Raw genomic sequence first — 24,049 nt, 5'->3', positions numbered from 1 at the left:
GAGTCCCTTGCTCACTTTGCCACAGGATTCAAGGAAGCCGGGCTGAAGACGGCTGAAATGCCAGAAACCAGTCCTCGGTAGCTTGTTTCTGGTCCAGGGAAGGAATGGCCTGGCAGTTCGGGCTGGACTGTTCCCATGAGGCACAGGGTCAGACTGATTTGCATATGGCCATGTCTGAACTGGGGTGGCAGTGTGGGCTAAAGACGGTGATGGATTAAACCAGGATCAGTTGACTGGGGGTGAGTGCTTGTATTGTCAACGCTCCCTCCATCATTTACTTTGGTTTTTCTTTGTTCGCCATAAGTTGGCAGGGTAAGCTCAGATGTTAGTCCCCTGCTCACTTTGCCACTTAATTCAAGCAAGCCGGGCTGAAGACAGCTGAAATGCCAGAAACCCGTCCTCAGTAGCTTGTTTCCGGTCCAGGGAAGGCATGTCTTGGCAGTTCGGGCTGGACTGTTCCCATGAGGCACAGGGTCAGACTGATTTGCATATGGCAATGTCTGAACTGGGGTGGCAGAGTGGGCTAAAGAACGGTGATGGATTAAACCCAGATTAGTTGTCTGGGGTGAGTGCTTGTATTGTCAATGCTCCCTCCAGCATTTCCTTTGGTTTTTCTTTGTTCGCCATAAGTTGGCAGGGTATGCTCAGACGTGAGTCCCTTGGTCACTTTGCCACTGGATTCAAGCAAGCCGGGCTGAAGACGGCTAAAATGCCGGAAACCGGTCCTCGGTAGCTTGTTTCCGGTCCAGGGAAGGCATGGCTTAGGTGTTCGGCTGGACTGTTCCCATGAGGCACAGGGTCAGACTGATTTGCATATGGCCATGTCTGAACTGTGGTGGCAGAGTGGGCTAAAGATCGGTGATGGTTTAAACCAGGATCAGTTGACTGGGGGTGAGTGCTTGTATTGTCAACGCTACCTCCATCATTTCCTTTTGTTTTTCTTTGTTCGCCATTAGTTGGCAGGGTATGCTCAGATGTTAGTCCCTTGCTCACTTTGCCACTGGATTCAAGCAAGCCAGGCTGAAGACAGCTGAAATGCCAGAAACCCGTCCTCGGTAGCTTGTTTCCGGTCCAGGGAAGGCATGGCTTGGCAGTTCGGGCTGGACTGTTCCCATGAGGCACAGGGTCAGACTGATTTGCATTTGGCCATGTCTGAACTGCGGTGACAGAGTGGGCTAGAGAACGGTGATGGATTAAACCCAGATCAGTTGACTGGGGTTGAGTGCTTGTATTGTCAACGCTCCGTCCATCATTTCCTTTGGTTTTTCTCTGTTCGCCATAAGTTGGCAGGGTATGCTCAGATGTGAGTCCCTTGCTCACTTTGCCACTGAATTCAAGCAAGCCGGGCTGAAGACGGCTGAAATGCCAGAAACCGGACCTTGGTAGCTTGTTTCCGGTCCAGGGAAGGCATGGCTTGGCAGTTCGGGCTGGACTGTTCCCATGAGGCTCAGGGTCAGACTGATTTGCATATGGCCATGTCTGAATTGGGGTGGCAGAGTGGCCTAAAGAACGGTTATGGATTAAACCCAGATCAGTTGATTGGGGGTGAGTGCTTGTATTATCAATGCTCCGTCCATCATTTCCTTTGGTTTTTCTTTGTTCCCCATAAGTTGGCAGGGTATGCTCAGACGTGAGTCCCTTGCTCACTTTGCCACTGGATTCAAGCAAGCCGGGCTGAAGACGGCTAAAATGCCAGAAACCGATCCTCAGTAGCTTGTTTCCGGTCCAGGGAAGGCATGGCTTGGCAGTTCGGGCAGGACTGTTCCCATGAGGCACAGGATCAGACTGATTTGCATATGGCCATGTCTGAACTGGGGTGGCAGAGTGGGCTAAAGAACAGTGATGGATTAAACCCAGATCAGTTGACTGGGGGTGAGTGCTTATAATGTCAACGCTCCGTCCATCATTTCCTTTGGTTTTTCTTTGTTCACCATAAGTTGGCAGGGTATGCTAAGACGTGAGTCCCTTGCTCACTTTGCCACTGGATTCAAGCAAGCCGGGCTGAAGACGTCTGAAATGCCAGAAACCGGTCTTCGGTAGCTTGTTTCCGGTCCAGGGAAGGCATGGCTTGGCAGTTCGGGCTGGACTGTTCCCATGAGGCACATGGTCAGACTGATTTGCATATGGCCATGTCTGAACTGGGGTCACAGAGTGGGCTAAAGAACGGTGATGGATTAAACCCAGATCAGTTGACTGGGGGTGAATGCTTGTATTGTCAACGCTCTGTCCATCACTTCCTTTGGCTTTTCTTTGTTCGCCATGAGTTGGCAGGGTATGCCCAGACGTGAGTCCCTTGCTCACTTTGCCACTGGATTCCAGCAAGCCGGGCTGAAGACGGCTGGAATGCCATAAACTGTTCCTCGGTAGCTTGTGTCCGGTCCAGGGAAGGCATGGCTTGGCAGTTCGGGCTGGACTGTTCCCATGAGGCACAGGGTCAGACTGATTTGCATATGGCCATGTCTGAGCTGGGGTGGCAGAGTGGACTAAAGAATGGTGATGGATTAAACTCAGATCAGTTGACTGGGGTGAGTGCTTTTATTGTCAACACTCCGTCCATCATTTCCTTTGGTTTTTCCTTGTTCACCATAAGTTGGCAGGGTATGCTCAGACGTGAGTCCCTTGCTCACTTTGCCACTGGATTCAAGCAAGCCGGGCTGAAGACGGCTGAAATGCCAGAAACCGGTCCTCGGTAGCTTGTTTCCTGTCCAGGGAAGGCATGGCTTGGCAGTTCGGGCAGGACTGTTCCCATGAGGCACAGGGTCAGACTGATTTGCATATGGCCATGTCTGAACTGGGGTGGCAGAGTGGGCTAAAGAACAGTGATGGATTAAACCCAGATCAGTTGACTGGGGGTGAGTGCTTATATTGTCAACGCTCCGTCCATCATTTCCTTTGGTTTTTCTTTGTTCACCATAAGTTGGCAGGGTATGCTAAGACGTGAGTCCCTTGCTCACTTTGCCACTGGATTCAAGCAAGCCGGGCTGAAGACGTCTGAAATGCCAGAAACCTTTCTTCGGTAGCTTGTTTCCGGTCCAGGAAAGGCATGGCTTGGCAGTTCGGGCTGGACTGTTCCCATGAGGCACATGGTCAGACTGATTTGCATATGGCCATGTCTGAACTGGGGTCACAGAGTGGGCTAAAGAACGGTGATGGATTAAACCCAGATCAGTTGACTGAGGGTAAATGCTTGTATTGTCAACGCTCTGTCCATCATTTCCTTTGGCTTTTCTTTGTTCGCCATGAGTTGGCAGGGTATGCCCAGACGTGAGTCCCTTGCTCACTTTGCCACTGGATTCAAGCAAGCCGGGCTGAAGACGGCTGGAATGCCATAAACTGTTCCTCAGTAGCTTGTGTCCGGTCCAGGGAAGGCATGGCTTGGCAGTTCGGGCTGGACTGTTCCCATGAGTCACAGGGTCAGACTGATTTGCATATGGCCATGTTTGAGCTGGGGTGGCAGAGTGGACTAAAGAATGGTGATGGATTAAACCCGGATCAGTTGACTGGAGGTGAGTGCTTGTATTGTCAATGCTCCGTCCATCATTTCCTTTGGTTTTTCTTTGTTCGCCATAAGTTGGCAGGGCATGCTCAGACGTGAGTCCCTTGCTCTCTTTGCCACTGGATTCAAGCAAGCCGGGCTGAAGACGGCTAAAATGCCAGAAACCGGTCCTCGGTAGCTTGTTTCCGGTCCAGGGAAGGCATGGCTTAGCAGTTCAGGCTGGACTGTTCCCATGAGGCACAGGGTCAGACTGATTTGCATATGGCCATGTCCGAACTGGGGTGGCAGAGTGGGCTAAAGAACGGTGATGGATTAAACCCAGATCAGTTGACTGGGGGTGACTGCTTATATTGTCAACGCTCCGTCCATCATTTCCTTTGTTTTTTCTTTGTTCACCATAAGTTGGCAGGGCATGCTAAGACGTGAGTCCCTTGCTCACTTTGCCACTGGATTCAAGCAAGCCGGGCTGAAGACGTCTGAAATGCCAGAAACCAGTCTTCGGTAGCTTGTTTCCGGTCCAGGGAAGGCATGGCTTGGCAGTTCGGGCTGGACTGTTCCCATGAGGCACATGGTCAGACTGATTTGCATATGGCCATGTCTGAACTGGGGTCGCAGAGTGGGCTAAAGAACGGTGATGGATTAAACCCAGATCAGTTGACTGGGGGTGAATGCTTGTATTGTCAATGCTCTGTCCATCATTTCCTTTGGTTTTTCTTTGTTCGCCATGAGTTGGCAGGGTATGCTCAGACGTGAATCCCTTGCTCACTTTGCCACTGGATTCAAGCAAGCCGTGTTGAAGACGGCTGAAATGCCAGAAACCGGTCCTCGGTAGCCTGTTTCCGGTCCAGGGAAGGCATGGCTTGGCAGTTCGGGCTGGGCTGTTCCCATGAGGCACAGGGTCAGACTGATTTGCATATGGCCATGTCTGAACTGGGGTGGCAGAGTGGACTAAAGAATGGTGATGGATTAAACCCAGATCAGTTGACTGGGGGTGAGTGCTTGTATTGTCAACGCTCCGTCCATCATTTCCTTTGGTTTTTCTTTGTTCGCCATAAGTTGGCAGGGTATGCTCAGACGTGAGTCCCTTGCTCACTTTGCCACTGGATTCAAGCAAGCCGGGCTGAAGACGGCTGAAATGCCAGAAACCGGTCCTCGGTAGCTTGTTTCCTGTCCAGGGAAGGCATGGCTTGGCAGTTTGGGCTGGACTGTTCCCATGAGGCACAGGATCAGACTGATTTGCATATGGCCATGTCTGAACTGGGGTGGCACAGTGGGCTAAAGAACAGTGATGGATTAAACCCAGATCAGTTGACTGGGGTGAGTGTTTGTATTGTCAACACTCCGTCCATCATTTCCTTTGGTTTTTCCTTGTTCACCATAAGTTGGCAGGGTATGGTCAGACGTGAGTCCCTTGCTCACTTTGCCACTGGATTCAAGCAAGCCGGGCTGAAGACGGCTGAAATGCCAGAAACCGGTCCTCGGTAGCTTGTTTCCTGTCCAGGGAAGGCATGGCTTGGCAGTTCGGGCTGGACTGTTCCCATGAGGCACAGGGTCAGACTGATTTGCATATGGCCATGTCTGAACTAGGGTGCCTAGTGTGCTAAAGAACAGTGATGGATTAAACCCAGATCAGTTGACTGGGGGTGAGTGCTTATATTGTCAACGCTCCGTCCATCATTTCCTTTGGTTTTTCTTTGTTCACCATAAGTTGGCAGGGTATGCTAAGATGTGAGTCCCTTGCTCACTTTGCCACTGGATTCAAGCAAGACGGGCTGAAGACGTCTGAAATGCCAGAAACCGGTCTTCGGTAGCTTGTTTCCGGTCCAGGGAAGGCATTGCTTGGCAGTTGGGGCTGGACTGTTCCCATGAGGCACATGGTCAGACTGATTTGCATATGGCTATGTCTAAACTGGGGTCACAGAGTGGGCTAAAGAACGGTGATGGATTAAACCCAGATCAGTTGACTGGGGGTAAATGCTTGTATTGTCAACGCTCTGTCCATCATTTCCTTTGGCTTTTCTTTGTTCGCCATGAGTTGGCAGGGTATGCCCAGACGTGAGTCCCTTGCTCACTTTGCCACTGGATTCAAGCAAGCCGGGCTGAAGACGGCTGGAATTCCATAAACTGTTCCTCGGTAGCTTGTGTCCGGTCCAGGGAAGGCATGGCTTGGCATTTCGGGCTGGACTGTTCCCATGAGGCACAGGGTCAGACTGATTTGCATATGGCCATGTCTGAGCTTTGGTGGCAGAGTGGACTAAAGAATGGTGATGGATTAAACCCAGATCAGTTGACTGGGGTGAGTGTTTGTATTGTCAACACTCCGTCCATCATTTCCTTTGGTTTTTCCTTGTTCACCATAAGTTGGCAGGGTATGGTCAGACGTGAGTCCCTTGCTCACTTTGCCACTGGATTCAAGCAAGCCGGGCTGAAGACGGCTGAAATGCCAGAAACTGGTCCTCGGTAGCTTGTTTCCTGTCCAGGGAAGGCATGGCTTGGCAGTTCGGGCTGGACTGTTCCCATGAGGCACAGGGTCAGACTGATTTGCATATGGCCATGTCTGAACTAGGGTGCCTAGTGGGCTAAAGAACAGTGATGGATTAAACCCAGATCAGTTGACTGGGGGTGAGTGCTTATATTGTCAACGCTCCGTCCATCATTTCCTTTGGTTTTTCTTTGTTCACCATAAGTTGGCAGGGTATGCTAAGACGTGAGTCCCTTGCTCACTTTGCCCTTGGATTCAAGCAAGCCGGGCTGAAGACGTCTGAAATGCCAGAAACCCAGATCAGTTGACTGGAGGTTTTGTGCTTGTATTGTCAATGCTCCGTCCATCATTTCCTTCGGTTTTTCTTTGTTCGCCATTAGTTGGCAGGGTATGCTCAGACGTGAGTCCCTTGCTCACTTTGCCACTGGATTCAAGGAAGCCGGGCTGAAGACGGCTGAAATGCCAAAAACCAGTCCTCAGTAGCTTGTTTCTGGTCCAGGGAAGGAATGGCCTGGCAGTTCGGGCTGGACTGTTCCCATGAGGCACAGGGTCAGACTGATTTGCATATGGCCATGTCTGAACTGGGGTGGCAGTCTGGGCTAAAGACGGTGATGGATTAAACCAGGATCAGTTGACTGGGGGTGAGTGCTTGTATTGTCAACGCTCCCTCCATCATTTACTTTGGTTTTTCTTTGTTCGCCATAAGTTGGCAGGGTAAGCTCAGATGTTAGTCCCTTGCTCACTTTGCCACTAAATTCAAGCAAGCCGGGCTGAAGACGTCTGAAATGCCAGAAACCCAGATCAGTTGACTGGAGGTGAGTGCTTGTATTGTCAATGCTCCGTCCATCATTTCCTTCGGTTTTTCTTTGTTCGCCATTAGTTGGCAGGGTATGCTCAGACGTGAGTCCCTTGCTCACTTTGCCACTGGATTCAAGGAAGCCGGGCTGAAGACGGCTGAAATGCCAAAAACCAGTCCTCAGTAGCTTGTTTCTGGTCCAGGGAAGGAATGGCCTGGCAGTTCGGGCTGGACTGTTCCCATGAGGCACAGGGTCAGACTGATTTGCATATGGCCATGTCTGAACTGGGATGGCAGTCTGGGCTAAAGACGGTGATGGATTAAACCAGGATCAGTTGACTGGGGGTGAGTGCTTGTATTGTCAACGCTCCCTCCATCATTTACTTTGGTTTTTCTTTGTTCGCCATAAGTTGGCAGGGTAAGCTCAGATGTTAGTCCCTTGCTCACTTTGCCACTAAATTCAAGCAAGCCGGGCTGAAGACAGCTGAAATGCCAGAAACCCGTCCTCAGTAGCTTGTTTCCGGTCCAGGGAAGGCATGTCTTGGCAGTTCGGGCTGGACTGTTCCCATGATTACGTTATAGGGAACAGAGGTTCCTAGCTCATTCAAAGTCATCACAATGTAGTATAGAACACAATGGAAAACTATACTCTATGATTTCCTTACCCAGCCGGGCAGGGAATTTATTTAAATCAAGCAATGTCAAATGCACGTTACAATATATTCACAAATATAGTATGACACAAGTCTGTGCTGTACCGAAAAAGGAAAGAAAGGAATGAGAGTAGAGTGAAAGGGGTGTTTTTTCAGGCAAAAAGAAAGGAGCAGAGCAGGGTACTGTAGGGAATATTAGACAGTGCTAACAGTATCGCCTGGAGTAGAACATATACATTCTTATTAGTAATCACATAGATGTATATCCACTCATGGGTGTCGACGTTTCGATCCCTATTGCTCAATTAAAAGAAGGGATCATCATCAGGACTTAGAAATAAGTATGCCTGAAAGTAAAAGCCTGTTTAGGAGAAACAAAGACATTAAATAAGTTTTAAGAATGCACCTTGGAGTATTTCACACATGTTTATAGTCTTCGTAACACATCCGGAATCGCATTTATGTGATTTGTGAGGGGTGAGCGTGCTGAGTAAAACACAACAAGTACTGCTTTGACAATATTCGAAATCGCAGTGCCATGCGTGATACGTTACTATATGGACTGTGTAATGGTCGTGAATGGCTTAACCAGTGACAGAGTGCAATGGTGGGCTTCAAAAGTGAACATGATAGTGAATAAAACGTGTGGTCGCAAAACTTATTTACTGATGGGAAAGGCTAAAAATGGGGGGAATGGGAAAAATGGATCCCACTCATACCTCTATTGTTGAGGTATTGTCTCCTGCTGGAATTCTTGATAGCACCTCTTAAAGGTGAGTTTCTCCTTGATTGCAATTTGGGATTTGTTAGGCGTTGGGTCAAGCTTAAGACAAAAAACGACTGCAAGTCAGTTGTGTCTTTTGTACTTCAGTGGGTTAAAAGTAAGTAATAAAGTGAGTTGGGAACATACCCGGGGCTGTTAGATCAATGCGTTATTCCACAAGAAATGAGGATATTGGATTGATGTAAAAACGGAGACCTTGTTCCATTCGGTTCCGCACTGCAAGTAAATTAAAAAAGCGAAACCACAGTGAGCCACAAGGAGGTATTTGGCGATGGGTCAAGCTAGGACACAAAACGACTGCATGTCAGTTGTGTCTTTTGTACTTTAGTGGGTTAAAAGTGATTAATAAAGTGAGTTGGGAACATACCAGAGGCTGCTAGAACAATGTGTTATTCCACACGAATTGAGGGTTTTTAATTGATGTAAAAACGGAGACCTTGTTCCATTCGGTTCCGCACTGCAAATAATTAAAAAAGCGAAACCACAGTGAGCCACAAGGAGGTATTCATTCTACCGTAATATTCAATGGGCGGCGAGCGGCGTACCTTGGCTCCTTACTCAGTAAGGAGTGAGCAGGTAGGGCTTCAATGGCTGTTGGCGTGGTTTAATGGCCACGCGTGCTTGGCTCCATCAATGGGGAGTTCGGGCGCTAAAAAATAAAAAACTGATCTGTGCGCGTCTGGAAGACACACCACACAACCGGGGGTTTTTGGTAGAAATTACTTACCGGGTCGGTGATACGACTCGCGTCTGGGCTGGATCCTCGGTCGGAATGCCAGTGTCCTCACACGAGTCCAATGGGGATGTTTCGTAAGCGCGTGAATGAATCACGTGACTGTGGCTACGGGCTCCATCTTGGAGTGGTGAATTGGATGAAGCAGCAATGGCCGCCATCTTGGGTTGGGTATCTAGAATAAGGGAGCTGGAGCGCTATTTTGGAAGTGCAGGGTGCGTGAATATAGCGACAATAATGGTGTGATAAAACAAGTGAACGTGACTAGTGACAAATTATACAGTGGAATCAAACTTTAAGACGTCCCATTCGTCTGAGCAACTGTATCAGTCTGCCTGGTTAGTTACATGCAAAATAAGGCTGAAGTCCTACGCAGTTATTCCGGAATTATTCACAGAAAACCTTTGGATGTAAACAACAGTTCAGTGGTAGTATAGTTCATTTTATAGTAGTGTAGTCCAATCCTCGCTCCGATTTAGACCTGTGTGAATCGTGTTGAACTGTATGATGGATTTCAATTCCTCCTGGTTAAAAGTTGCTGCAAATTGCCACCTCTCTGTGGCAGTTTAATGGATTTCAGGATAGTCCATTTTAGGTCATCTGCCGTGTGATTCATACTGGCATAGTGTTCTACCAAAGGGGCATTCAGGGTCCCGCATCTTATGCGACTCCGGTGCTGGCTGATCCTGGTTTTTATTTTTTGGGTTGTCTGCCCCACATACATACGGGGGCAAGGGCAAAGAACCGCATAAATCACGTTACATGTATTACAATTTGTGAAGTCCCTCATGTGAATTGTGATATTATTGTGACTAAAAGTGCGTCCCTCAAGTGTCACATCACATACCACACATTGTCCACATTTCACATGCCCTCTCAGTACTGGTAGACCCCAACCGGACTCAATTGTGTTATTGGGCGGTGGTGCAGGTAAAGCCGCCCGAACTAGGTGGTCTCTTAGATTTTTACTCTTTTTGAAGGCAAATAGGGGTTTATCCAGTATTAGTTGGCCTGAGTTTAGGATTGGCCAATGTCGCAAGATAGTTTTGCGAATTTTGTTGGAAATTGGGGAGAACGTTGTAACACATGCGATCCTTTCTGACCTCTCTCTGGTTTTTGGTTCCAACAGTACCTCTCGGGGACAGTACCACGCTCTCTTTGAGGCATTTCTGACTAGTCTATTCGGGTAACTCCGAGCTTTAAGCTTTAAACCTAAGACCCCTGCCTCCTTGAAGTAATCAGTTTTCGATGAGCAATTCCGCCTGATGCGGAGGAATTGTGAATAAGAGAGTGAGTCTTTTAGTGCTTTAGGATGAAACTCAAATTCCTCGCCGTCAAGGGTGACCTTCCTAGTGCGACTGTACGCACACTGCTATACTCTTTAAGAAACCTTTTTCTTAAGCCTAACTCTTCTTACCTTGGGAGATGTCAGACCTGACTGGGGGTGAGTGCTTATATTGTCAACGCTCCGTCCATCATTTCCTTTGTTTTTTCTTTGTTCACCATAAGTTGGCAGGGTATGCTAAGACGTGAGTCCCTTGCTCACTTTGCCACTGGATTCAAGCAAGCCGGGCTGAAGACGGCTGAAATGCCAGAAACCGGTCCTCGGTAGCTTGTTTCCTGTCCAGGGAAGGCATGGCTTGGCAGTTCGGGCTGGACTGTTCCCATGAGGCACAGGGTCAGACTGATTTGCATATGGCCATGTCTGAGCTGGGGTGGCAGAGTGGACTAAAGAATGGTGATGGATTAAACCCAGATCAGTTGACTGGGGTGAGTGCTTGTATTGTCAACACTCCGTCCATCATTTCCTTTGGTTTTTCCTTGTTCACCATAAGTTGGCAGGGTATGGTCAGACGTGAGTCCCTTGCTCACTTTGCCACTGGATTCAAGCAAGCCGGGCTGAAGACGGCTGAAATGCCAGAAACCGGTCCTCGGTAGCTTGTTTCCTGTCCAGGGAAGGCATGGCTTGGCAGTTCGGGCTGGACTGTTCCCATGAGGCACAGGGTCAGACTGATTTGCATATGGCCATGTCTGAACTAGGGTGCCTAGTGGGCTAAAGAACAGTGATGGATTAAACCCAGATCAGTTGACTGGGGGTGAGTGCTTGTATTGTCAACGCTCCGTCCATCATTTCCTTTGGTTTTTCTTTGTTCACCATAAGTTGGCAGGGTATGCTAAGACGTGAGTCCCTTGCTCACTTTGCCCCTGGATTCAAGCAAGCCGGGCTGAAGACGTCTAAAATGCCAGAAACCCAGATCAGTTGACTGGAGGTGAGTGCTTGTATTGTCAATGCTCCGTCCATCATTTCCTTCGGTTTTTCTTTGTTCGCCATTAGTTGGCAGGGTATGCTCAGACGTGAGTCCCTTGCTCACTTTGCCACTGGATTCAAGGAAGCCGGGCTGAAGACGGCTGAAATGCCAGAAACCAGTCCTCGGTAGCTTGTTTCTGGTCCAGGGAAGGAATGGCCTGGCAGTTCGGGCTGGACTGTTCCCATGAGGCACAGGGTCAGACTGATTTGCATATGGCCATGTCTGAACTGGGGTGGCAGTCTGGGCTAAAGACGGTGATGGATTAAACCAGGATCAGTTGACTGGGGGTGAGTGCTTGTATTGTCAACGCTCCCTCCATCATTTACTTTGGTTTTTCTTTGTTCGCCATAAGTTGGCAGGGTAAGCTCAGATGTTAGTCCCTTGCTCACTTTGCCACTAAATTCAAGCAAGCCGGGCTGAAGACAGCTGAAATGCCAGAAACCCGTCCTCAGTAGCTTGTTTCCGGTCCAGGGAAGGCATGTCTTGGCAGTTCGGGCTGGACTGTTCCCATGATTACGTTATAGGGAACAGAGGTTCCTAGCTCATTCAAAGTCATCACAATGTAGTATAGAACACAATGGAAAACTATACTCTATGATTTCCTTACCCAGCCGGGCAGGGAATTTATTTAAATCAAGCAATGTCAAATGCACGTTACAATATATTCACAAATATAGTATGACACAAGCCTGTGCTGTACCGAAAAAGGAAAGAAAGGAATGAGAGTAGAGTGAAAGGGGTGTTTTTTCAGGCAAAAAGAAAGGAGCAGAGCAGGGTACTGTAGGGAATATTAGACAGTGCTAACAGTATCGCCTGGAGTAGAACATATACATTCTTATTAGTAATCACATAGATGTATATCCACTCATGGGTGTCGACGTTTCGATCCCTATTGCTCAATTAAAAGAAGGGATCATCATCAGGACTTAGAAATAAGTATGCCTGAATTAAAAGCCTGTTTAGGAGAAACAAAGACATTACATAAGTTTTAAGAATGCACCTTGGAGTATTTCACGCATGTTTATAGTCTTCGTAACACATCCGGAATCGCATTTATGTGATTTGTGAGGGGTGAGCGTGCTGAGTAAAACACAACAAGTACTGCTTTGACAATATTCGAAATCGCAGTGCCATGCGTGATACGTTACTATATGGACTGTGTAATGGTCGTGAATGGCTTAACCAGTGACAGAGTGCAATGGTGGGCTTCAAAAGTGAACATGATAGTGAATAAAACGTGTGGTCGCCAAACTTATTTACTGATGGGAAAGGCTAAAAATGGGGGGAATGGGAAAAATCGATCCCACTCATGCCTCTATTGTTGAGGTATTGTCTCCTGCTGGAATTCTAGGTAGCACCTCTTAAAGGTGAGTTTCTCCTTGATTGCAATTTGGGATTTGTTAGGCGTTGGGTCAAGCTTAAGACAAAAAACGACTGCAAGTCAGTTGTGTCTTTTGTACTTCAGTGGGTTAAAAGTAAGTAATAAAGTGAGTTGGGAACATACCCGGGGCTGTTAGATCAATGCGTTATTCCACAAGAAATGAGGATATTGGATTGATGTAAAAACGGAGACCTTGTTCCATTCGGTTCCGCACTGCAAGTAAATTAAAAAAGCGAAACCACAGTGAGCCACAAGGAGGTATTTGGCGTTGGGTCAAGCTAGGACACAAAACGACTGCATGTCAGTTGTGTCTTTTGTACTTTAGTGGGTTAAAAGTGATTAATAAAGTGAGTTGGGAACATACCAGAGGCTGCTAGAACAATGTGTTATTCCACACGAATTGAGGGTTTTTAATTGATGTAAAAACGGAGACCTTGTTCCATTCGGTTCCGCACTGCAAATAATTAAAAAAGCGAAACCACAGTGAGCCACAAGGAGGTATTCATTCTACCGTAATATTCAATGGGCGGCGAGCGGCGTACCTTGGCTCCTTACTCAGTAAGGAGTGAGCAGGTAGGGCTTCAATGGCTGTTGGCGTGGTTTAATGGCCACGCGTGCTTGGCTCCATCAATGGGGAGTTCGGGCGCTAAAAAATAAAAAACGGATCTGTGCGCGTCTGGAAGACACACCACACAACCGGGGGTTTTTGGTAGAAATTACTTACCGGGTCGGTGATACAACTCGCGTCTGGGCTGGATACTCGGTCGGAATGCCAGTGTCCTCACACGAGTCCAATGGGGATGTTTCGTAAGCGCGTGAATGAATCACGTGACTGTGGCTACGGGCTCCATCTTGGAGTGGTGAATTGGATGAAGCAGCAATGGCCGCCATCTTGGGTTGGGTATCTAGAATAAGGTGGCTGGAGCGCTATTTTGGAAGTGCAGGGTGCGTAAATATAGCGACAATAATGGTGTGATAAAACAAGTGAACGTGACTAGTGATAAATTATACAGTGGAATCAAACTTTAAGATGTCCCATTCGTCTGTAGCAACTGTATCAGTCTGCCTGGTTAGTTACATGCAAAATAAGGCTGAAGTCCTACGCAGTTATTCCGGAATTATTCACAGAAAACCTTTGGATGTAAACAACAGTTCAGTGGTAGTATAGTTCATTTTATAGTAGTGTAGTCCAATCCTCGCTCCGATTTAGACCTGTGTGAATTGTGTTGAACTGTATGATGGATTTCAATTCCTCCCGGTTCAAAAGTTGCTGCAAATTGCCACCTCTCTGTGGCAGTTTAATGGATTTCAGGATAGTCCATTTTAGGTCATCTGCCGTGTGATTCATACTGGCATAGTGTTCTACCAAAGGGGCATTCAGGGTCCCGCATCTTATGCGACTCCGGTGCTGCCTGATCCTGGTTTTTTTTTTTTGGGTTGTCTGCCCCACATACATACGGGGGCAAGGGCAAAGAACCGCATAAATCACGTTACATGTATTACAATTTGTGAAGTCCCTCATGTGAATTGTGATATTATTGTGACTAAAAGTGCGTCCCTCAAGTGTCAAATCACATACCACACATTGTCCACATTTCACATGCCCTCTCAGTACTGGTAGACCCCAACCGGACTCAATTGTGTTATTGGGCGGTGGTGCAGGTAAAGCCGCCCGAACTAGGTGGTCTCTTAGATTTTTACTCTTTTTGAAGGCAAATAGGGGTTTATCCAGTATTAGTTGGCCTGAGTTTAGGATTGGCCAATGTCGCAAGATAGTTTTGCGAATTTTGTTGGAAATTGGGGAGAACGTTGTAACACATGCGATCCTTTCTGACCTCTCTCTGATTTTTGGTTCCAACAGTACCTCTCGGGGACAGTACCACGCTCTCTTTGAGGCATTTCTGACTAGTCTATTCGGGTAACCCCGAGCTTTAAGCTTTAAACCTAAGACCCCTGCCTCCTTGAAGTAATCAGTTTTCGATGAGCAATTCCGCCTGATGCGGAGGAATTGTGAATAAGGGAGTGAGTCTTTTAGTGCTTTAGGATGAAACTCAAATTCCTCGCCGTCAAGGGTGACCTTCCTAGTGCGACTGTACGCACACTGCTATACTCTTTAAGAAACCTTTTTCTTAAGCCTAACTCTTCTTACCTTGGGAGATGTCAGACCTGACTGGGGTGAGTGCTTATATTGTCAACGCTCCGTCCATCATTTCCTTTGTTTTTTCTTTGTTCACCATAAGTTGGCAGGGTATGCTAAGACGTGAGTCCCTTGCTCACTTTGCCACTGGATTCAAGCAAGCCGGGCTGAAGACGGCTAAAATGCTAGAAACCGGTCCTCGGTAGCTTGTTTCCTGTCCAGGGAAGGCATGGCTTGGCAGTTCGGGCTGGACTGTTCCCATGAGGCACAGGGTCAGACTGATTTGCATATGGCCATGTCTGAGCTGGGGTGGCAGAGTGGACTAAAGAATGGTGATGGATTAAACCCAGATCAGTTGACTGGGGTGAGTGCTTGTATTGTCAACACTCCGTCCATCATTTCCTTTGGTTTTTCCTTGTTCACCATAAGTTGGCAGGGTATGGTCAGACGTGAGTCCCTTGCTCACTTTGCCACTGGATTCAAGCAAGCCGGGCTGAAGACGGCTGAAATGCCAGAAACCGGTCCTCGGTAGCTTGTTTCCTGTCCAGGGAAGGCATGGCTTGGCAGTTCGGGCTGGACTGTTCCCATGAGGCACAGGGTCAGACTGATTTGCATATGGCCATGTCTGAACTAGGGTGCCTAGTGGGCTAAAGAACAGTGATGGATTAAACCCAGATCAGTTGACTGGGGGTGAGTGCTTGTATTGTCAACGCTCCGTCCATCATTTCCTTTGGTTTTTCTTTGTTCACCATAAGTTGGCAGGGTATGCTAAGACGTGAGTCCCTTGCTCACTTTGCCCCTGGATTCAAGCAAGCCGGGCTGAAGACGTCTGAAATGCCAGAAACCCAGATCAGTTGACTGGAGGTGAGTGCTTGTATTGTCAATGCTCCGTCCATCATTTCCTTCGGTTTTTCTTTGTTCGCCATTAGTTGGCAGGGTATGCTCAGACGTGAGTCCCTTGCTCACTTTGCCACTGGATTCAAGGAAGCCGGGCTGAAGACGGCTGAAATGCCAGAAACCAGTCCTCGGTAGCTTGTTTCTGGTCCAGGGAAGGAATGGCCTGGCAGTTCGGGCTGGACTGTTCCCATGAGGCACAGGGTCAGACTGATTTGCATATGGCCATGTCTGAACTGGGGTGGCAGTCTGGGCTAAAGACGGTGATGGATTAAACCAGGATCAGTTGACTGGGGGTGAGTGCTTGTATTGTCAACGCTCCCTCCATCATTTACTTTGGTTTTTCTTTGTTCGCCATAAGTTGGCAGGGTAAGCTCAGATGTTAGTCCCTTGCTCACTTTGCCACTAAATTCAAGCAAGCCGGGCTGAAGACAGCTGAAATGCCAGAAACCCGTCCTCAGTAGCTTGTTTCCGGTCCAGGGAAGGCATGTCTTGGCAGTTCGGGCTGGACTGTTCCCATGATTACGTTATAGGGAACAGAGGTTCCTAGCTCATTCAAAGTCATCACAATGTAGTATAGAACACAATGGAAAACTATACTCTATGATTTCCTTACCCAGCCGGGCAGGGAATTTATTTAAATCAAGCAATGTCAAATGCACGTTACAATATATTCACAAATATAGTATGACACAAGCCTGTGCTGTACCGAAAAAGGAAAGAAAGGAATGAGAGTAGAGTGAAAGGGGTGTTTTTTCAGGCAAAAAGAAAGGAGCAGAGCAGGGTACTGTAGGGAATATTAGACAGTGCTAACAGTATCGCCTGGAGTAGAACATATACATTCTTATTAGTAATCACATAGATGTATATCCACTCATGGGTGTCGACGTTTCGATCCCTATTGCTCAATTAAAAGAAGGGATCATCATCAGGACTTAGAAATAAGTATGCCTGAAAGTAAAAGCCTGTTTAGGAGAAACAAAGACATTACATAAGTTTTAAGAATGCACCTTGGAGTATTTCACGCATGTTTATAGTCTTCGTAACACATCCGGAATCGCATTTATGTGATTTGTGAGGGGTGAGCGTGCTGAGTAAAACACAACAAGTACTGCTTTGACAATATTCGAAATCACAGTGCCATGCGTGATACGTTACTATATGGACTGTGTAATGGTCGCGAATGGCTTAACCAGTGACAGAGTGCAATGGTGGGCTTCAAAAGTGAACATGATAGTGAATAAAACGTGTGGTCGCCAAACTTATTTACTGATGGTAAAGGCTAAAAATGGGGGGAATGGGAAAAATGGATCCCACTCATACCTCTATTGTTGAGGTATTGTCTCCTGCTGGAATTCTTGGTAGCACCTCTTAAAGGTGAGTTTCTCCTTGATTGCAATTTGGGATTTGTTAGGCGTTGGGTCAAGCTTAAGACAAAAAACGACTGCAAGTCAGTTGTGTTTTTGTACTTCAGTGGGTTAAAAGTAAGTAATAAAGTGAGTTGGGAACATACCCGGGGCTGTTAGATCAATGCGTTATTCCACAAGAAATGAGGATATTGGATTGATGTAAAAACGGAGACCTTGTTCCATTCGGTTCTGCACTGCGAGTAAATTAAAAAAACGAAACCACAGTGAGCCACAAGGAGGTATTTGGCGTTGGGTCAAGCTAGGACACAAAACGACTGCATGTCAGTTGTGTCTTTTGTAATTTAGTGGGTTAAAAGTGATTAATAAAGTGAGTTGGGAACATACCAGAGGCTGCTAGAACAATGTGTTATTCCACACGAATTGAGGGTTTTTAATTGATGTAAAAACGGAGACCTTGTTCCGTTCGGTTCCGCACTGCAAATAATTAAAAAAGCGAAACCACAGTGAGCCACAAGGAGGTATTCATTCTACCGTAATATTCAATGGGCGGCGAGCGGCGTACCTTGGCTCCTTACTCAGTAAGGAGTGAGCAGGTAGGGCTTCAATGGCTGTTGGCGTGGTTTAATGGCCACGCGTGCTTGGCTCCATCAATGGGGAGTTCGGGCGCTAAAAAATAAAAAACGGATCTGTGCGCGTCTGGAAGACACACCACACAACCGGGGGTTTTTGGTAGAAATTACTTACCGGGTCGGTGATACGACTCGCGTCTGGGCTGGATCCTCGGTCGGAATGCCAGTGTCCTCACACGAGTCCAATGGGGATGTTTCGTAAGCACGTGAATGAATCACGTGGCTGTGGCTACGGGCTCCATCTTGGAGTGGTGAATTGGATGAAGCAGCAATGGCCGCCATCTTGGGTTGGGTATCTAGAATAAGGGGGCTGGAGCGCTATTTTGGAAGTGCAGGGTGCGTGAATATAGCGACAATAATGGTGTGATAAAACAAGTGAACGTGACTAGTGACAAATTATACAGTGGAATCAAACTTTAAGACGTCCCATTCGTCTGTAGCAACTGTATCAGTCTGCCTGGTTAGTTACATGCAAAATAAGGCTGAAGTCCTACGCAGTTATTCCGGAATTATTCACAGAAAACCTTTGGATGTAAACAACAGTTCAGTGGTAGTATAGTTCATTTAAAGTAGTGTAGTCCAATCCTCGCTCCGATTTAGACCTGTGTGAATCGTGTTGAACTGTATGATGGATTTCAATTCCTCCCGGTTCAAAAGTTGCTGCAAATTGCCACCTCTCTGTGGCAGTTTAATGGATTTCAGGATAGTCCATTTTAGGTCATCTGCCGTGTGATTCATACTGGCATAGTGTTCTACCAAAGGGGCATTCAGGGTCCCGCATCTTATGCGACTCCGGTGCTGGCTGATCCTGGTTTTTATTTTTTGGGTTGTCTGCCCCACATACATACGGGGGCAAGGGCAAAGAACCGCATAAATCACGTTACATGTATTACAATTTGTGAAGTCCCTCATGTGAATTGTTATATTATTGTGACTAAAAGTGCGTCCCTCAAGTGTCAAATCACATACCACACATTGTCCACATTTCACATGCCCTCTCAGTACTGGTAGACCCCAACCGGACTCAATTGTGTTATTGGGCGGTGGTGCAGGTAAAGCCGCCCGAACTAGGTGGTCTCTTAGATTTTTACTCTTTTTGAAGGCAAATAGGGGTTTATCCAGTATTAGTTGGCCTGAGTTTAGGATTGGCCAATGTCGCAAGATAGTTTTGCGAATTTTGTTGGAAATTGGGGAGAACGTTGTAACACATGCGATCCTTTCTGACATCTCTCTGGTTTTTGGTTCCAACAGTACCTCTCGGGGACAGTACCACGCCCTCTTTGAGGCATTTCTGACTAGTCTATTCGGGTAACCCCGAGCTTTAAGCTTTAAACCTAAGACCCCTGCCTCCTTGAAGTAATCAGTTTTCGATGAGCAATTCCGCATGATGCGGAGGAATTGTGAATAAAGGAGTGAGTCTTTTAGTGCTTTAGGATGAAACTCAAATTCCTCGCCGTCAAGGGTGACCTTCCTAGTGCGACTGTACGCACACTGCTATACTCTTTAAGAAACCTTTTTCTTAAGCCTAACTCTTCTTACCTTGGGAGATGTCAGACCTGACTGGGGGTGAGTGCTTATATTGTCAACGCTCCGTCCATCATTTCCTTTGTTTTTTCTTTGTTCACCATAAGTTGGCAGGGTATGCTAAGACGTGAGTCACTTGCTCACTTTGCCACTGGATTCAAGCAAGCCGGGCTGAAGACGGCTGAAATGCCAGAAACCGGTCCTCGGTAGCCTGTTTCCAGTCCAGGGAAGGCATGGCTTGGCAGTTCGGGCTGGACTGTTCCCATGAGGCACATGGTCAGACTGATTTGCATATGGCCATGTCTGAACTGGGGTCACAGAGTGGGCTAAAGAACGGTGATGGACTAAACCCAGATCAGTTGACTGGGGGTGAATGCTTGTATTGTCAACGCTCTGTCCATCATTTCCTTTGGCTTTTCTTTGTTCGCCATGAGTTGGCAGGGTATGCCCAGACGTGAGTCCCTTGCTCACTTTGCCACTGGATTCAAGCAAGCCGGGCTGAAGACGGCTGGAATGCCATAAACTGTTCCTCGGTAGCTTGTGTCCGGTCCAGGGAAGGCATGGCTTGGCAGTTCGGGCTGGACTGTTCCCATGAGGCACAGGGTCAGACTGATTTGCATATGGCCATGTCTGACCTGGGGTGGCAGAGTGGACTAAAGAATGGTGATGGATTAAACTCAGATCAGTTGACTGGGGTGAGTGCTTGTATTGTCAACACTCCGTCCATCATTTCCTTTGGTTTTTCCTTGTTCACCATAAGTTGGCAGGGTATGCTCAGACGTGAGTCCCTTGCTCACTTTGCCACTGGATTCAAGCAAGCCGGGCTGAAGACGGCTGAAATGCCAGAAACCGGTCCTCGGTAGCTTGTTTCCTGTCCAGGGAAGGCAGGGCTTGGCAGTTCGGGCTGGACTGTTCCCATGAGGCACAGGGTCAGACTGATTTGCATATGGCCATGTCTGAACTGGGGTGGCAGAGTGGGCTAAAGAACAGTGATGGATTAAACCCAGATCAGTTGACTGGGGGTGAGTGCTTATATTGTCAACGCTCCGTCCATCATTTCCTTTGGTTTTTCTTTGTTCACCATAAGTTGGCAGGGTATGCTAAGACGTGAGTCCCTTGCTCACTTTGCCACTGGATTCAAGCAAGCCGGGCTGAAGACGTCTGAAATGCCAGAAAACGTTCTTCGGTAGCTTGTTTCCGGTCCAGGGAAGGCATGGCTTGGCAGTTCGGGCTGGACTGTTCCCATGAGGCACATGGTCAGACTGATTTGCATATGGCCATGTCTGAACTGGGGTCACAGAGTTGGCTAAAGAACGGTGATGGATTAAACCCAGATCAGTTGACTGAGGGTAAATGCTTGTATTGTCAACGCTCTGTCCATCATTTCCTTTGGCTTTTCTTTGTTCGCCATGAGTTGGCAGGGTATGCCCAGACGTGAGTCCCTTGCTCACTTTGCCACTGGATTCAAGCAAGCCGGGCTGAAGACGGCTGGAATGCCATAAACTGTTCCTCGGTAGCTTGTGTCCGGTCCAGGGAAGGAATGGCTTGGCAGTTCGGGCTGGACTGTTCCCATGAGGCACAGGGTCAGACTGATTTGCATATGGCCATGTCTGAGCTGGGGTGGCAGAGTGGACTAAAGAATGGTGATGGATTAAACCCGGATCAGTTGACTGGAGGTGAGTGCTTGTATTGTCAATGCTCCGTCCATCATTTCCTTTGGTTTTTCTTTGTTCGCCATAAGTTGGCAGGGCATGCTCAGACGTGAGTCCCTTGCTCACTTTGCCACTGGATTCAAGCAAGCCGGGCTGAAGACGGCTAAAATGCCAGAAACCAGTCCTCGGTAGCTTGTTTCCGGTCCAGGGAAGGCATGGCTTAGCAGTTCAGGCTGGACTGTTCCCATGAGGCACAGGGTCAGACTGATTTGCATATGGCCATGTCCGAACTGGGGTGGCAGAGTGGGCTAAAGAACGGTGATGGATTAAACCCAGATCAGTTGACTGGGGGTGAGTGCTTATATTGTCAAAGCTCCGTCCATCATTTCCTTTGTTTTTTCTTTGTTCACCATAAGTTGGCAGGGCATGCTAAGACGTGAGTCCCTTGCTCACTTTGCCACTGGATTCAAGCAAGCCCAAGCCGGGCTGAAGACGGCTGAAATGCCAGAAACCAGTCTTCGGTAGCTTGTTTCCGGTCCAGGGAAGGCATGGCTTGGCAGTTCGGGCTGGACTGTTCCCATGAGGCACATGGTCAGACTGATTTGCATATGGCCATGTCTGAACTGGGGTCACAGAGTGGGCTAAAGAACGGTGATGGATTAAACCCAGATCAGTTGACTGGGGGTGAATGCTTGTATTGTCAACGCTCTGTCCATCATTTCCTTTGGTTTTTCTTTGTTCGCCATAAGTTGGCAGGGTATGCTCAGACGTGAATCCCTTGCTCACTTTGCCACTGGATTCAAGCAAGCCGGGCTGAGGACGGCTGAAATGCCAGAAACCGGTCCTCGGTAGCTTGTTTCCGGTCCAGGGAAGGCATGGCTTGGCAGTTCGGGCTGGACTGTTCCAATGAGGCACACGGTCAGACTGATTTGCATATGGCCATGTCTGAACTGGGGTTGCAGAGTGGGCTAAAGAATGGTGATGGATTAAACCCAGATCAGTTGACTGGGGTGAGTGCTTGTATTGTCAACGCTCCGCCCATCATTTCCTTTGGTTTTTCCTTGTTCCCCATAAGTTGGCAGGGTATGCCGGACGTGAGTCCCTTACTCACTTTGCCACTGGATTCAAGCAAGCCGGGCTGAAGACGGCTGAAATGCCAGAAAGTGGTCCTCGGTAGCTTGTTTCCGGTCCAGGGAAGGCATAGCTTGGCAGTTTGGGCTGGACTGTTCCCATGAGGCACAGGGTCGGACTGATTTGCATATGGCCATGTCTGCACTGTGGTGGCAGAGTGGGCTAAGGAACCATGATGGATTAAACCCAGATCAGTTGACTGGGGTGAGTGCTTGTATTGTCAATGCTCCTTCCATCATTTCCTTTGGTTTTTCTTTGTTTGCCATAAGATGGCAGGGTATGCTCAGATGTGAGTCCCTTGCTCACTTTGCCACTGGATTCAAGCAAGCCGGGCTGAAGACGGCTGAAATGCCATAAACTGTTCCTCGGTAGATTGTTTCCGGTCCAGGGAAGGCATGGCTTGGCAGTTCGGGCTGGACTGTTCCCATGAGGCACAGGGTCAGACTGATTTGCATATGGCCATGTCTGAACTGGAAACCTTTGGATGTAAACAACAGTTCAGTGGTAGTATAGTTCATTTAAAGTAGTGTAGTCCAATCCTCGCTCCGATCTAGACCTGTGTGAATCGTGTTGAACTGTATGATGGATTTCAATGCCTCCCGCTTCAAAAGTTGCTGCAAATTGCCACCTCTCTGTGGCAGTTTAATGGATTTCAGGATAGTCCATTTTAGGTCATCTGCCGTGTGATTCATACTGGCATAGTGTTCTACCAAAGGGGCATTCAGGGTCCCGCATCTTATGCGACTCCGGTGCTGGCTGATCCTGGTTTTTATTTTTTGGGTTGTCTGCCCCACATACATACGGGGGCAAGGGCAAAGAACCGCATAAATCACGTTACATGTATTACAATTTGTGAAGTCCCTCATGTGAATTGTGATATTATTGTGACTAAAAGTGCGTCCCTCAAGTGTCAAATCACATACCACACATTGTCCACATTTCACATGCCCTCTTAGTACTGGTAGACCCCAACCGGACTCAATTGTGTTATTGGGCGGTGGTGCAGGTAAAGCCGCCCGAACTAGGTGGTCTCTTAGATTTTTACTCTTTTTGAAGGCAAATAGGGGTTTATCCAGTATTAGTTGGCCTGAGTTTAGGATTGGCCAATGTCGCAAGATAGTTTTGCGAATTTTGTTGGAAATTGGGGAGTACGTTGTAACACATGCGATCCTTTCTGACCTCTCTCTGGTTTTTGGTTCCAACAGTACCTCTCGGGGACAGTACCACGCCCTCTTTGAGGCATTTCTGACTAGTCTATTCGGGTAACCCCGAGCTTTAAGCTTTAAACCTAAGACCCCTGCCTCCTTTAAGTAATCAGTTTTCGATGAGCAATTCCGCCTGATGCGGAGGAATTGTGAATAAAGGAGTGAGTCTTTTAGTGCTTTAGGATGAAACTCAAATTCCTCGCCGTCAAGGGTGACCTTCCTAGTGCGACTGTACGCACACTGCTATACTCTTTAAGAAACCTTTTTCTTAAGCCTAACTCTTCTTACTTTGGGAGATGTCAGACCTGACTGGGGGTGAGTGCTTATATTGTCAACGCTCCGTCCATCATTTCCTTTGTTTTTTCTTTGTTCACCATAAGTTGGCAGGGTATGCTAAGACGTGAGTCCCTTGCTCACTTTGCCACTTGATTCAAGCAAGCCGGGCTGAAGACGGCTGAAATGCCAGAAACCGGTCCTCGGTAGCCTGTTTCCGGTCCAGGGAAGGCATGGCTTGGCAGTTCGGGCTGGACTGTTCCCATGAGGCACAGGGTCAGACTGATTTGCATATGGCCATGTCTGAACTGGGGTGGCAGAGTGGACTAAAGAACGGTGATGGATTAAACCCAGATCAGTTGACTGGGAGTGAGTGCTTGTATTGTCAATGCTCCGTTGTAGGAGAGTAGGGTCTGCTATCCTATGGTCACCCCAAATTTTTGCTTTTTGCTTCACTGGTTTCTGACTTAATGTGGCTGTGGGCCTGCTAATCAGACCCACAGCCTGCTGTTCTCTCTCTAAATTACTGCCAATGCACTCTAGGTGCATTACGAATTGGAACTGGTTCACCTTATGAGCCCCTGTATAAGTGCACCCTAG

Source organism: Lissotriton vulgaris, chromosome 2_2 (assembly GCF_964263255.1).
Source record: "Lissotriton vulgaris chromosome 2_2, aLisVul1.2, whole genome shotgun sequence".
Taxonomy (NCBI): Eukaryota; Metazoa; Chordata; class Amphibia; order Caudata; family Salamandridae; genus Lissotriton; species Lissotriton vulgaris.
This window is presented reverse-complemented; position numbering follows the sequence as displayed.